The sequence below is a fragment of the Pan troglodytes genome, chromosome 15 (assembly GCF_028858775.2).
Source record: "Pan troglodytes isolate AG18354 chromosome 15, NHGRI_mPanTro3-v2.0_pri, whole genome shotgun sequence".
Lineage (NCBI taxonomy): Eukaryota > Metazoa > Chordata > Mammalia > Primates > Hominidae > Pan > Pan troglodytes.
In genome coordinates this window covers 59,966,288-59,980,258 of record NC_072413.2, presented here as the reverse complement: position 1 = coordinate 59,980,258, position 13,971 = coordinate 59,966,288, and the positions used below count along the sequence as shown (strand labels likewise).

The window sequence follows — 13,971 nt, the reverse complement described above, 5'->3', positions numbered from 1 at the left end:
CCAAAGTGACCCCAATCAAAGAATATTTGAAAACACTCCTTTTACATTTCCCTTTCTACTGGCAGGGAATTTCACATAAGAACTGGGAAGCACTGTTTTCTAGGCATGATAGTGGAGCCAAATGTTCTTAACTAATTCTACATACATGTGTGACCTATTTTATAGCATTATATATAGTTATACAGATTGTATCTATTCAGTTAAACCAAAATGCTAGTTATATTTCTATTTTAAGCCAACAATGCCTGTCTGTTGCTTTTTCCTTCTCTTTCTCCTTGAATCCTTCCAATTTCTCACTAAAAGACATGGAATCTTACTTACTGAGGAACAGCAAATACCTTGCAGTCTTCTGTTAGCATAGCTCAGTTTATATTCAACTAAAATTTACTACCATCACCCATAATGAATAAGATTCTACTTTCTGATAGCAAAATACTAAAATTTCATTCCAAAAAGAATTTTAATATAAATATGAGTCCTGCAATAGAGCAGCTAATAGAAAGGAAAATCTTCCAAGTGATAGGAAAATGACATTTCACATTGGCTTCTATTTCTAAGCACAGTCCCACATAAAATACACATTTGATTCATTTCAGCTTCTTTGGAGAAATTCTAAATGGAATTTTTGCCCTAAAATGTTATTAAAATTAATACCAGTTAGGTCTTCAACCACAAAAACAAACAATAGGAAAAATAAAAATTTAAAAGGACTCTGACATCTTTCCAACATAGACTAAAGAAGCACTGAGTATAGCTTTAATAGGCATTAATTGTTTAGGGGCAGAAGGGGTGGAGGCATTTGGGAAGATCAAATGCAAACCTTTAAAAAACCTTTCTGTTAAACAGTCAAGGTAAAATATTGAAAGCTTCACCATACTTTCTGTAATGTCTTGTAATGCTATGATTTGGATTTTGCTTCAAGATAATTTTGAAAAAAACATTCAAAGGGTTAATGCCCTAAAAGTAGATTCTCTTCATCACCCTGTTCCCATCAAATGTTCTGCACTTTTGTGGAGTGGCAACTATAAATTACCACTCTGTAGTCAATGCTTACTGGGGAAAAACAAAAAAGATAAGCAGTTTTTAATCACATAGCAATTTCATTCAATAAAGCTGACATTAAGCCAGGAGCAGTAGCTCACACCTGTTAACCCTGGACTTTGAGTGGCCAACGTAGGAGGACTCCTTGAGGCCAGGAATTCGAGACCAGCCTAGGCAACATAGTGAGACCCCCATCTCTAGAAAAAATAGAAAAATTAACTTGGTGTGGTAGCTTGCAACTGAAGTCCAAGCTACTTAGGAAACTGAGGCTGAAGGATTGCTTGAGCCCAGTAAGTTGAGATCACAGTGAGCTATGATCACACCACTGCACTCCAGCCTGGATGATATAGAAAGATCCTATCTCTAAAAACAAAACAGAAACCAAAAAAACCTGAAATTATTTGTTCAAAAGTATCAAGAACTGTTTAGGAGATCCAGAGTAGAAAAACTATAAGAAAATAAGATTCAAAATGTTTTTCAAATTTCTAAATTCACACACTTCAAATAATACCTGTCATCTTTTCATTAAACCTCAAAGTGCCCAAAATAACACAAGCTTGCCATTATTATGAGAGCTTTTATGAATAAGGTATTTGCTCCTTAAGTAGGCTTTAGAGGAACACATATATTTTTAATGGAAGTGTATAAACACAGACATGCTCTTTCTTTTACTTTAATCTGTCAGGCTAAGAAAAGTAATGAAATTTTAAACCTATTACTCCAAAAACTAGTTTAAAACTGATCACTCAAATAGCTAGTTAAGCATATAAACTCGTAGACACCCACTTCAATGCAGAAACAGTCACCTCTACTAATTCATTCTGTTCAAACAACACAAATATCTCTTTTCCTTGCTTCCCACCTATCAACTAATTCTGATTTTAATTTAAGGCATATATCTCTTTAAAGTGTAATAAATATTAGGATCTTGCTGACAAGAGAAGCACAAAACCCCAATAGTCCTCTGATAAATGCAACTTTTACCACCTGTGGTATCCTCCAGACAGGATGTATCTTGGAGAGAGATTTCTCTGGAAGACGACATCCAGAGAAGAGCTGTTGTTAATGATGTCAGTTTTTAGCATGTGCAGACAAGCACACAAGCTTTAAACTTACAAAAAATTGCCTCATCTATAATTGAAAATGACATATTTATCTCCACTACGTCAAAAATCCTTCAAAACTTCCCATAAAGTAAGGGGAGATAGTTTTACTGTCTCCAGTAAGAAGATGTGCATTTCATGCTGCCTGAGATCATCCTGGAGACCCACTGATATGGTTTGGCTATGTCCCCACCCAAATCTCTTCTTGAACTGTAGCTCCCATAATTCCCACGTGTTATGGGAGGGACCTGGTGGGAGATAATTGAATCTTGGGGGCAGTTTCCCCCATACTGTTCTTGTGGTAGTGAATAAGTCTCATGAGATATGATGGTTTTATAAGGGGAAATCCCTTTCATTTGGCTCTCATTCTCTCTATCTTGCCTGCTGCCATGTAAGACGTGCCTTTCACCTTCCACCATGATTGTGAGGCCTCCCCAGTCACATGGAACTCTGAGTCCATTAAACTTCTTTTTCTTTATAAATTACCCAGTCTCAGGTATATCTTTATCCACAGTGTGAAAACGGACTAATACACCCATGCTGCAGGACTGAAGGAAGAACTATCAACCAGGCAAAAAGCATTTACTGAGTGTTTCTATGTGGACTACCAAGGTTTACTGAGGGCTGCCTAGAATTCTCAGTCATAAAATTCCATGCTATGACTATTTCAAACATAGAATGGCTCCAGAGCTTCTACTAAAAATAAGACTCAGAGCTATATATGTTAAATATATATATACCCATATGTTACACAGTCATTGGTAAAGTGAAAAAGCATGAAGGAAATCTTCTGCAGTTTTTGAAATAGTGATGTGTGTTTAGGGAGCTCTCAAACTTAGGTGTTAAACATTTCCACAGCAATTCATACTTAAAGAGAGCTTCAGATTTGTTTTTATTACCATCCTAGCATCACAGAGGAAGCTCAAATGCCCCAAGAAGAATCTGTTTCTAAGGAAACTCACCATGCACCCTTATGTAAATAACTCAGAAAGCAGGGCTGCTCATATTCCAACTGTAAACGTGCACAGGTCTGTCAAATGACTTCTAGTTCCCTCCCAACCTCGAACCTAATGCCTCCATCTCCAGCAATCAGCTGGCTGTGTAACATGTTCATTTGCTGGGTCAAATTCTCAAGCAGGGGACAATAACCCGTGTCTAAGTTGCAAGAAAACAAACATTACAGGATGGAGATTTTAAAGGAATGTTCTCTGAGCCAGGGAAACAAGAAAATGGAGACGAGAGAGTATCATTTGGAAATGAATTGTCTTGTTAATAATTGTTGAAGCTGTGTGATAGATATATGGGGTTCATTATATGATTTTCTCTCCACTTTCTTGTATGTTTGAACGTTTCCATAATAAGTTTTTTTAGTGAAGATTTTCTTTTCCCAACCTCCCCACCATAATATACTGAAGGAAACAAAAACACAAATACAGATAGATGAAAGGTAAGATTCTATGATGATTAATTTTATGCATCAGTGTGGCTAAGCCATGGTGCCCAGATATTTGGTCAAATGTTAGTCTGGATGTTTCTGTGAGAATATTATTGTAGATGAGATTAATAATTAAATCAGTGTACTCTATGCAAAGCAGATTGCCCTCCATAATGTGGGTGGGCCTCATCCAATTCACTGAAGGCCTTAATGGTACAAAAACGGACCTCCCACAAACAAGAAGGAATTGTGCAGCAGACAGTCTTCAGACTGCAAGTGCAAAATTGGCTGTTCCCTGGATCTCCAGTCTATCAGCTCAACTTGCAGATTTAATACTTGCCAGCTTCCATGATCATGTAAGCTAATTCCTTAAACTCTCTCTACACACAACCACACACACACACACAAACACACACACACACACAATGTTGGTACTGTTTCTCTGGAAAAACTCTCCCTAATAGAGCTCCCTATAGCCATTACAGAATTTTCAGTTTTTCTGCACAGCAATGAGCAACATGGTCTCAGTCCTATCTAAAGTACATCTCCCTGTCCTGTCAATTAGTCTTTTTTTAAGCCCTTACCATGTTTATAACAATCTATAATTATTTTATTTATTTGCCTCTTTACTTTTGGTTTTGTTTTTCCCTGTCTTCACCAAAAGCATGTAATTTCTAAGAGAGTAGGGACTACAACTCTCTTTTTCACCATTTTATTTCCAGCACTTAGTACAATGTGTGGCCTGACATAGATTCACAACGAATAATGTTGAATGGATGAATAAATATTCTCAAACCAGTAATCTCTCAGCCGAGTTTTTTGGAATTTGCACACACCAAACAGGTGATGGGCCCATCTGAATTATTATAAGCCTATATATTTTTAAAGCAAAATATAAGATTAATATCAATTCTCAATTATTTGTGCCTTAGTCAAGTAACCAAAACCAGTGACTATGCATTGCCATGAGATATATCAAGGCTTGTCCTGATGTTCAAATAAACTTTTACAGTTCCTCAATTTTCAAATGTTTGATATCATATATTAGGTTGAACCATATGAAACTTCTCACCTACAAAAACAGCAATTTCATAGTGCAATATAATGTAACCCATAGTGAGAGAAATGTATATTCTATGCAAATTAAGATATTAAAATCAGAAGAGAAAATACCTTGCAACTTAGATTACTCACAAGTGTGCTTCCACACTAGGGACCACCTTTCCAGTTGGGTTTTGTTTTATATATGCCCCAGTGGAGACGGGTGACAAAAGAAGTATAAAGGGGACATTTTATGTATCCTATTATTTCAGGACAAAAAACTATAAAAGTGGAGGGCTTGGGGAATGTAGAAGATATCAGTTTTCTAAAGAGCATTCAATCCTTAATTCTAAAACAATTGGGGATTGAAAACTTAATTCTAAAACTTACTGTGCAATTCTATAGACTGTCAAAAACTATCCCGGTGGAATTTTTTTTTTCTTTTTGAGACAGAGTCTCGCTCTGTCGCCAGGCTGGAGTGCAGTGGCACAATCTCGACTCACTGCAACCTCTCCCTCCCGGGTTCAAGTGATTCTCCGGCCTCAGCCTCCTGGGTAGCAGGGACTACAGATGCACGCCACCACGTCCAGCTAATTTTTGTATTTTTAGTAGAGACGGGGTTTCACCATGTTGGCCAGGATGATCTCGATCTCTTGACCTCGTGATCCACCCGCCTCAGCCTCCCAAAGTGCTGGGATTACAGGCATGAGCCACCACGCCTGGCCAGAATTTATTTTTAATCATCTAATGAAAAAGAAAAGGAGGGGAATATGTACTCTTTTTTTATTCCAAGATATTTGATTCACTTAAGATTCATCTGAGTAGGCCATGCCTAAAAGGAAGCCACTGCACAGACCTGCAGGTGATGGAACCTAGACTCTGGGTACAGGTAAAAGAAAATTCATTGCTAAAGAAGGCAACAAAATGCCCCAGGAAAGAAGACTATAGATTATGCTGATTTTACATTATCCTGAAAAATGTCTTTCTCTGCCTATATTTAATTCATCAATCATACTAAATATGAAGTATGAGGAAGCTGACGATGGTTATTTACAACTATAAGATGAGCACATGGCTAAATGTTCCTCTCCATCTCAAGGAGCCAAAAATAATAATAATAATAAGACCACTCCTACATCCCTATATCAGGCTACTATACTATCTATTTTTATTTTTACATCTGTTTCAGATCCTGATTCACACCATTTTACAAAATTTGTCATTATTCTTCCTTATATGGGCATAAAAGGAAAACAGAATGTTATCCAAATCATTAAGAGGATCCTGAAAGATACAGAGATGGGACAGCCAGACTCTTCTGTTTTGGCCAAATTCACCAAAAACTTCTAAAAGTCTCGAAATCTTGAATTTAAATTAAAGTTGGTTATAATTTGACAACCTTGAATAATCTTATGGAATAGACAACTTTCGTAAATAACTTATTTTTTATTCCCTGTGCAGAAGTCAACTGCCCAATATATATGGGGCAGTGGGGAGGAAAAGCATCATGAAGGAAAAACCTTGTTTGCTCACAAGTTGGACTAAAGCAGTGAGGGAGGGAACCAGGTGGAGAAACCACCAGATGGATACTTTGTGTGGGCAGCAGCAAAGGGGCACTGGTCCAGTGTTAACACTCTGGTCAAGCACTTCCCTTCCTGACTTAAAAGGGGAACTTAACAATAGGTCTACCCCTTTTCATCAATGGTTCTCCACCTGGCCACACCTTTAAATCACCTGGCATTCTTTTTAAAGCTGTAAGTTTGCCCTGCCACTCCCTGTTGTGATGTAATTAATTTGCAGTGAGCCTCACACTTGTAGTTTTTAAAAGCTTCCCAGAATTGAGATCCTGTGTGGTTCAACTGAGGTTAGAGTTAGAAAATACCCTGACTGCTAATTACAATCTCTATCATAAGTGTCTGACAAGCTTTTGTTACATCTTTCTTTGTAAGAATCATTATAACCCCAGTTGAGGAGTGTGGAATACCAGTGCTGGAGGAAAACTGAGAAAAGAGAATCTTGCCTCCTATTTTCATCATCTCTCCTTATTTGAAAAGATTGGAAACCACTGCCAAGTTGGGCTTCCACCTTCTTCTCCTGCTATAGTGGGCTGAATGGTAGCTCCCCAGAGATATGTCCATGTCCTAATCCCTGGAATCTATGCATGTTATATTATTTGAAAAAAGGGTCTTTCATTACAGATGTAATCAAATGAAGAATTTGAGATGAGACTAGATTCCTTGATTAACACCAGTGACTAATGACACAGAGAAGAAGGTGAGGTGAAGACAGATGCAGAGATTGGAATGATACAGCCACAAGCCAAAGAATGCCAAGGATGACTGCCAGCCACCAGGAGCAAGGAGCAAGGCATGAAACAGATTCTCCCTAGAGTCTCCAGGGATCGTGGCCCTGCTGACACCTTGATTTCAGAATATGGGTCTCCAGAATTGTGCAAAAATAATTTATGTTGTTTTAAGACAACAAGTTTGTAGTTATTTGTTATGGCAGCCACAGGAAACTAATACATCCCCCAAATCCTCCATTCTCCTATTTTTTTCATCCCAGAAGTTTACTTCAAAGCTATGAAGTAGTGGATTAAGTTGGGAAGATTAGGTGGGCAAAAAAATGGGGTGATAATGGTAATGCTTTGTGTCCCCACCCAAACCTCATCTTGAATTGTAATCCCCATAATCCCTGTAATCCCCATGTGTCAAGGGAGAGACCAGGTGGAGGTAACTGAAACATGGGGGTGGTTTCCCCCATGCTGTTCTCATGATAGTGAGTGAGTATCATGAGATCTGATGGTTTCATAAGGAGCTATTCCCCCTTTGCTTGGCACTTCTTCCTGCTGCCTTGTAAAGAAGGTGCCTGCCTCCCCCTCTCCTTCTGCTATGATTAAGTTTCCTGAGGTCTCTCCAGCCATGCTGAACTGTGAGTCAGTTAAACCTCTTTCATTTATAAATTACTCAGTTTCAGCCAGTCCTTTATAGCAGTATGAAAATTGACTAATACAGTAAATTGGTACTGCCAAGAGTGGGGTACTGCTATAAAGATACTTGAAAATGTGGAAGCAACTTTGGAACTGGGTAACAGGCAAAGATTGGAACAGTTTGGAGGGTTTGGAAGAAGACAGGAAGGTGTGAGAAAATGTGGAGCTTCCTAGAGACTTGTTGAATGGCTTTGACCAAAATGCTAATAATGATGTGGACAACGAAGTCCAGGCTGAGGTGGTCTCAGATGGAGATGAGGAACTTCCTGGAAACAGGAGCAAAGGCCACCCTTGCTATGCTTTAGCAAAGAGACTAGCAGCCTTTTGCCCCTGCCCTAGGGTCCTAGAGATCTATGGGACTTTGAACTTGAGAGAAATTATCTGAATTTAAAACTTATGTTTAAAAGGAAAGCAGAGCATGAGCTTGGAAAATGTGCACCCTGACTACGCAATAGAAAAAAAAAACCATTTTCTGGGCAGAAATTCAAGCTGGCTGCAGAAATTTGTATAAGTAATAAGGAGCCAAATGTTAATCACCAAGACAATGGGGAAAATGTCTCCAGGGCATGTCAGAGGTCCTCATGGCAGCCCTTCCCATCACAGGCTCAGAGTCCTAGGAGGACAAAATGTGTTTGTGGGCCAGGCCCAGGGCCTTGCTGTTTTGTACAGTCTCGGGAGTTGGTGCTCTGCATCCTAGTCATGGCTAAAAGGGGCCAACATACAGCTCAGGGTGTTGCTTCAGAGAGTACAAGCCCCAAGTCTTGGTAGCTTACATGTTTTGGGCCTGTGGGTGCACAGAAGTCAAGAATTGAAGTTTGGGAACCTCTGCCTAGATTTCAGAGGATGTATGAAAATGTGTGGATGTCCAGGCAGAAGTTTGCTGCAGGAGCTGAGCCCTCATGGAGAACCTCTACTACAGAAGTGAGAAAGGGAAATGTGGGGTGGAAGCCCCCACACAGGGTCCCCACTGGGGCACTACTTAATAATCTGTAAGGAGAGGGCCCCTGTCCTCCAGACCCAAGAATGGTAGATCCACCAATAGCTTGCACCGTGTGCCTGGAAAAGCCACAGCCACTCAATGCCAGCCCATGAAAGCAACCAGGAGGGGGACTGTACCCTGCAGAGCCACAGGAATGGAGCTGCCAAAGACCATGGGAACCCACCTCTTGCATCAGCATGACCTGGATGCAAGACATGGAGTCAAAGGAAACCATTTCAGAGCTTTAAGATTTGACTGCCCCACTGGATTTTGGACCTGCATGGGGCCTGTAGCCCCTTTGTTTTGGCCAATTTCTCCCATTTGGAATGGGTGTATTTACCCAATGCCTGTACCTGCATTGTATCTAAGAAGTAACCAACTTGCTTTTGATTTTACAGGCTCATAGGTGGAAGGGACTTGCCTTGTCTCAGATAAGACTTTGAACTTGGACTTTTGAATTAATGCTGAAATGAATTAAGACTTTGGGGGACTGTTGGGAAGGCATTATTGGTTTGAAATGCGAAAGAGACATGAGATTTGGGGGGAACCAGGAGCAGAATAATATGGTTAGGCTTTGGGTCCCCACCCAAACCTCATTTTGAATTGTAATCCCCAGAGCTAGAGGAGAAGTTGTTATGGTAACCCTAAGAACCAAATAGGATCCCCATAATCCCCACATGTCAAGGGAGAAACTAGGTGGAGGTAATTGAATCATGGGGATGGTTTCTCTCATGCTGTTCTAATGATAGTGAGTGAGTTCTCACAAGATCTGATGGTTTTATAAGGCACTCTTCCCCCTTCACTTGGCACTTCTTCCAGCTGCCTTGTGAAGAAGGCTCCTATCTCCCCCTCACTGTCCATCATGATTAAGTTTGCTGAGACCTCTACAGACATGCTGAACTGTGAGTCAATTAAACCTTTTTTATTTATAAATTACCCAGTCTTAGGCAGTTACTTATAGCAGTATGAAAATGGACTGACACATGAGGCAATTAAGATCTTGGCCACTGGGGTCAGGCAATGTTTAGTCTGACTCCCAGCCTTGCCATTTAATAGCTTGAAAAAAAATTCATCTCTCTCACCCTCAGTTTTCTCATCTATAAAATGGAGATTATATTATCACCTGTTTGTTGAATTGTGAGTGGGAAAGGTGCACAGATGGTCCTCAACTTACAATGGTTCAACATATGATTTTTTTGTCTTTATCTAATATTCTCAATTTATGATGGGTTTATCTGGAATTAACACCATTGTAAGTGCAGGGGCACGTGTACTTGAACATACTCTCACCTAAATGCAGAAATAAAATGAAAAATATTTTATAACAGCAGTCATTATGGCCCAAGCAAAAAGAATCTGGCCACACCTGCTGGGGCAGGTCAGAAGCCCCTGCTGAATCAGAAGGTATCTGTTTAGTTGCAGGTAGAGAGCAGAGAGTAATCTTGTGCAGGCACCAGCCAGTTGGGCCTTTCTACCAACTGGTAGGGAGAAATTGTCACATTTTAGCAACCATCCTTCTGAGCTCCAGCTGAGCACTAGCTTTGCCTTAATGTACAAAACCTGTTTCCTTACTTACTCAGTGCTCTTATCTTTCTCTGGAGAATCCTCCATCTTCCCAACTCAGTGTTGAGAAACTAAACTTAAACTTGCCACTCAAAGTAACTCGGTCAATTTCATTTTGGATAAAGTATCAGTCTTTGGGATTTCCACTCCCACCTACATGTTCCCTTACAGCAGGGAGCATCTGGGCATTGGTGTGAGTTTATTTAACATGATGCGCTGTTCCTGCTGGCTCCTGCTGACTCCAGGAGAATCAACCTCTGCCTTACAGCATTCCACAGCAGGAGTACCTCTTGGTGATGACCCTAGGCAGCACAAGCTATATAATTTGCAAGACTCAGTGCAAAATGAAAATGCAGGGCCCTTGAAAATCACTAAGGATTTCAAGACTGCAACAGCACATCATCACTAAGCTAAGCACAAGGGCCCTTCTAAGTGTAGGCTTTGTGCAGTTGTGCAGTTCCATGCCCAGGAAGCCAGCTCTGACTACAAAAGGCCTTGGATTGTTCATCCTCCAGCCTCCAATACAGGAACCACCTCATGGTAAGCTGCAATAACTCCCCAGCAGGCACATTGACTCATTCCTCTGCTATCTTCTCTGCCCCTGCTCCCACCACCAGGGTCAGGCAGAAATTTCTAAAACAAGTGTTCTCCTGCTCACTGGAGGAACTGTAGCAGTGGCGTCTTCTCAAGTTCTCTCTCCCTCCAGCACCACCAGTATATTTGCCCCACCACAGCCCCCCAGGCCCACATGGGACACCAGTGAGGCAGTCTCCTGCCACAATTCCAAAAAGAAGCATGCGGCACTCTCCTTTCTGACTCTTCTTCGGGCGTGTTGAATTCCAACCTTCTTATCACAACCGGCCTGACTGGGTCCCACATTTGTCCTCCTTCTCAGGGTCTGGTCCAGGAAACACTTCATGGTCTCCAAACCTCTTTCCTTTCACCACTTCAAGTTATGGTCTGCCCTTTCCAGAAGAGGAAGGGCATTCTTCTTCCCTTCCCTGCCTGGGAGGAAATGCCCTCATGTCACATTGTCTATGCTTTCTTAAAAGCATAGACACTGTGCCTCTTAAAATGAAACTCTTTGCACCAACTCCTAAATTTTGCTTTTGGAATATAAAGTTTTTTGGAAGGGGGCAGCAAACAAAACAAAACAACCGAAATATTCTCTTTCTCTCTCCCGCCTTCTCTCAAAGCTGGGCTTCTTTTAAAAACTATTGTCTCACTGTGAAATTTTTATTTTTAATCAATTTTTTATCTCAAAGCTGAATATTGGCTTTTTTGTTCCAACTGATATCCATCCTTCCCCAAAGCAATCACTGTCAATGAACAACACAAGAACATTACATAAAGAAATCAAATAATGCATGCAAAATACTTTGAATAACAATGCATGTAAAATACTTGGCAATACTAATTGCTAAATAAACAATAGTTACCAATGATCATTATCTGTATTATTATTATTACTATTACCTATGTTATTAGGAAAACACCATTCCAGTTTCTTTGTCCCCTTGCCTAAATCCAGACAGAATGGCATGTGTAAATTCTTTAAACTTTAAAATATATATAGCCTAAAGGAAAGCAAGGTATTTTTGTCAAGCAAATCATTTTGCGTAGTAGGTTTGGAAAATAAACATCCACTCTTGCCTCTCTGATGTTACCACATAATCGAAAGGAATTATTTTATTCTTCAGAACCTCACATATATTAAATTAAAATAATTCAGTTTCTGATATTCTATCTTTTTTATCAACAAAAATGGCAATCTTATATGGTTTAATCTAAGAGTAGGATGGTCTCATTTTTATTAGTTCTCTTCCATTCATAGACTGAAAGCTAGAGAAGAAGTTGCTATGGTAACCCTAAGAACCAAACAGAATCACAGAATGAGAATGGGAGAAGCCTAGTCCAGACTCATCAATTTGCAAATGAAGACTTAAGGCTCAGAGAGGTGAAGTGAGTTTCCCAAAATATCGTGGCCAATTAGTGGCAAAACTAAGCTCTGTCTGTCTGTACTGGGCTTCTTCCCACCACACTAGGCTGCCTGCCTTCCTTCTTTACGTTTGTCAAAATATGTTAAGAACATCCCAACTTCACTGAGAAATCAGTACTCTGAGGATAATTAAGGCAAATATCAAAGGTTAGACACAATCTGGGGTAGAAGCATGTTTTTCAAAGACTTTTGATAACAATAATTAAACTTGTAAAAGGAGAAATGTCAAAGTGAAGGTGTTTGCTTTTTAGACATTATAATTTGGGGATGCTCCTGAAGAAACTATTTTTAAAGCTCCCTTTACATGACCCCACTCTGAATTTGAGACATGTATTTTTCAGTGTTTCCTGAGTGAACAGCTTTTGTTCATGCTTTATTGTTATTGTTTCAACATTCTTAAAACCTCAACTTATTTGCAAGTATAATTCATAATTGTCTCTAAAATATTCAGATAAAATGTCAAACAACACAAAAAGGAAATATTTTAAATAGTTCTAACCTCAGTTCCTCATAACCATTATAGTTTGCAAAGGAGAAAACATCACCAACTTTAATCTCCCAATTTAAGTAATGAATACAATTCATTAATGTGTGATGTCATTCCTCGCAGCCATTACTGTGACTTGCTATTGCTGTTGCATTGCTATAGGCACTATGCTGGTGTCTCTACATAATTAATTAATTTAATCTAGGTTGACCCTGTGAGAGATGTACTGATAATCCCAATATGCAAACAAGGAAACTGAAGTTCATAATGGTTCCATAATTTGCCAAGGTCACATAACGAGTGACAGCCAGCTGCTGAAGGGAGAGAAATAGAATCATGATGAATCCTACCTTCATACCACCCCATGGCCAAACAGACATCTGTTCATCTCACTCACCTATGCCCCAGCTGGGACAGTAGTGTCTAAACCATTCATAAGTCCCAGCTTTTGCATGGCAAGCTGTAATTAAAATATTCCATTCTATTTTCAGAATAAGTCATATGTCCCATGGGAAGTTCAAAAAATAAGGCCACTGCGATAGCAGGAATGCCAAAGCAATTGTCAAATCTGCAATTTACACCTCTCCCATTATTATTATCTCACAGAGATATTTAAAAATATATCTGCACACTCTTTGATACTGTTCCCCTCAAAAAGTAGAAGTGAATTTCCTAAACGTAGAGCTTGAGCTGTGCTCAATGAACAAACACAATGTGCACAATGTGATAAAAGTGACATTGTAGACTTCCCATGCTAGGGCATAAAAAGAGCAGTGGCTCCTTGCTTTCTCATGGATCTCTCACTCCAGGGAAAGCCAGCTGCCACATCATAAAGCACTCAAGTAGCCTTGTGGAGGGTTCCACATGGATCTGATCTGAGGCCTTTTGCCATCCTGGAGGGGACTCTGACACCACAGTCCAGCCTTCAGATGACATTCTAACTGAAGCCTTGAGATGACATTCTAACTGCAGCCTTACAACAGACCCTGATCTAGAATCACCCAACTAAGCCACTCCTCAATTTCTGAACTTCAAGAACTGTTAGATAATGAATTTTTGTTAAGTTACTAAGTCTTGGGATAATTTGTTATAAGCAGTAGATAATATGCCTTTATTCCTACATTATGCCTTTCTTGTAACAAGGCAAAAAAGCTGAACTATCCATGGCTACAAAAGCTGCCATATCAGTAACCCAAATACTCTCCTTGGTCCAGGCATACTTAGAACACATCAAGAACGTAGGATACCTGGAGGGTACTCTCCTCAAGACCTTCCCTTCACTCAAAAAAATGGAAGGTTGCTCCTTGACCAGGTACATCATGCCCCATACCTTG

At 39.8% G+C, this 13,971-nt stretch overlaps 1 protein-coding gene across 11 annotated transcripts in view; it reads right to left on the bottom strand.

Annotated features, from left to right (window-relative positions):
* The window catches only part of SYT16 (synaptotagmin 16), a 305,125-nt gene that overhangs the window by 132,551 nt on the left and 158,603 nt on the right, over window positions 1–13,971 (bottom strand). The window lies entirely within an intron of this gene.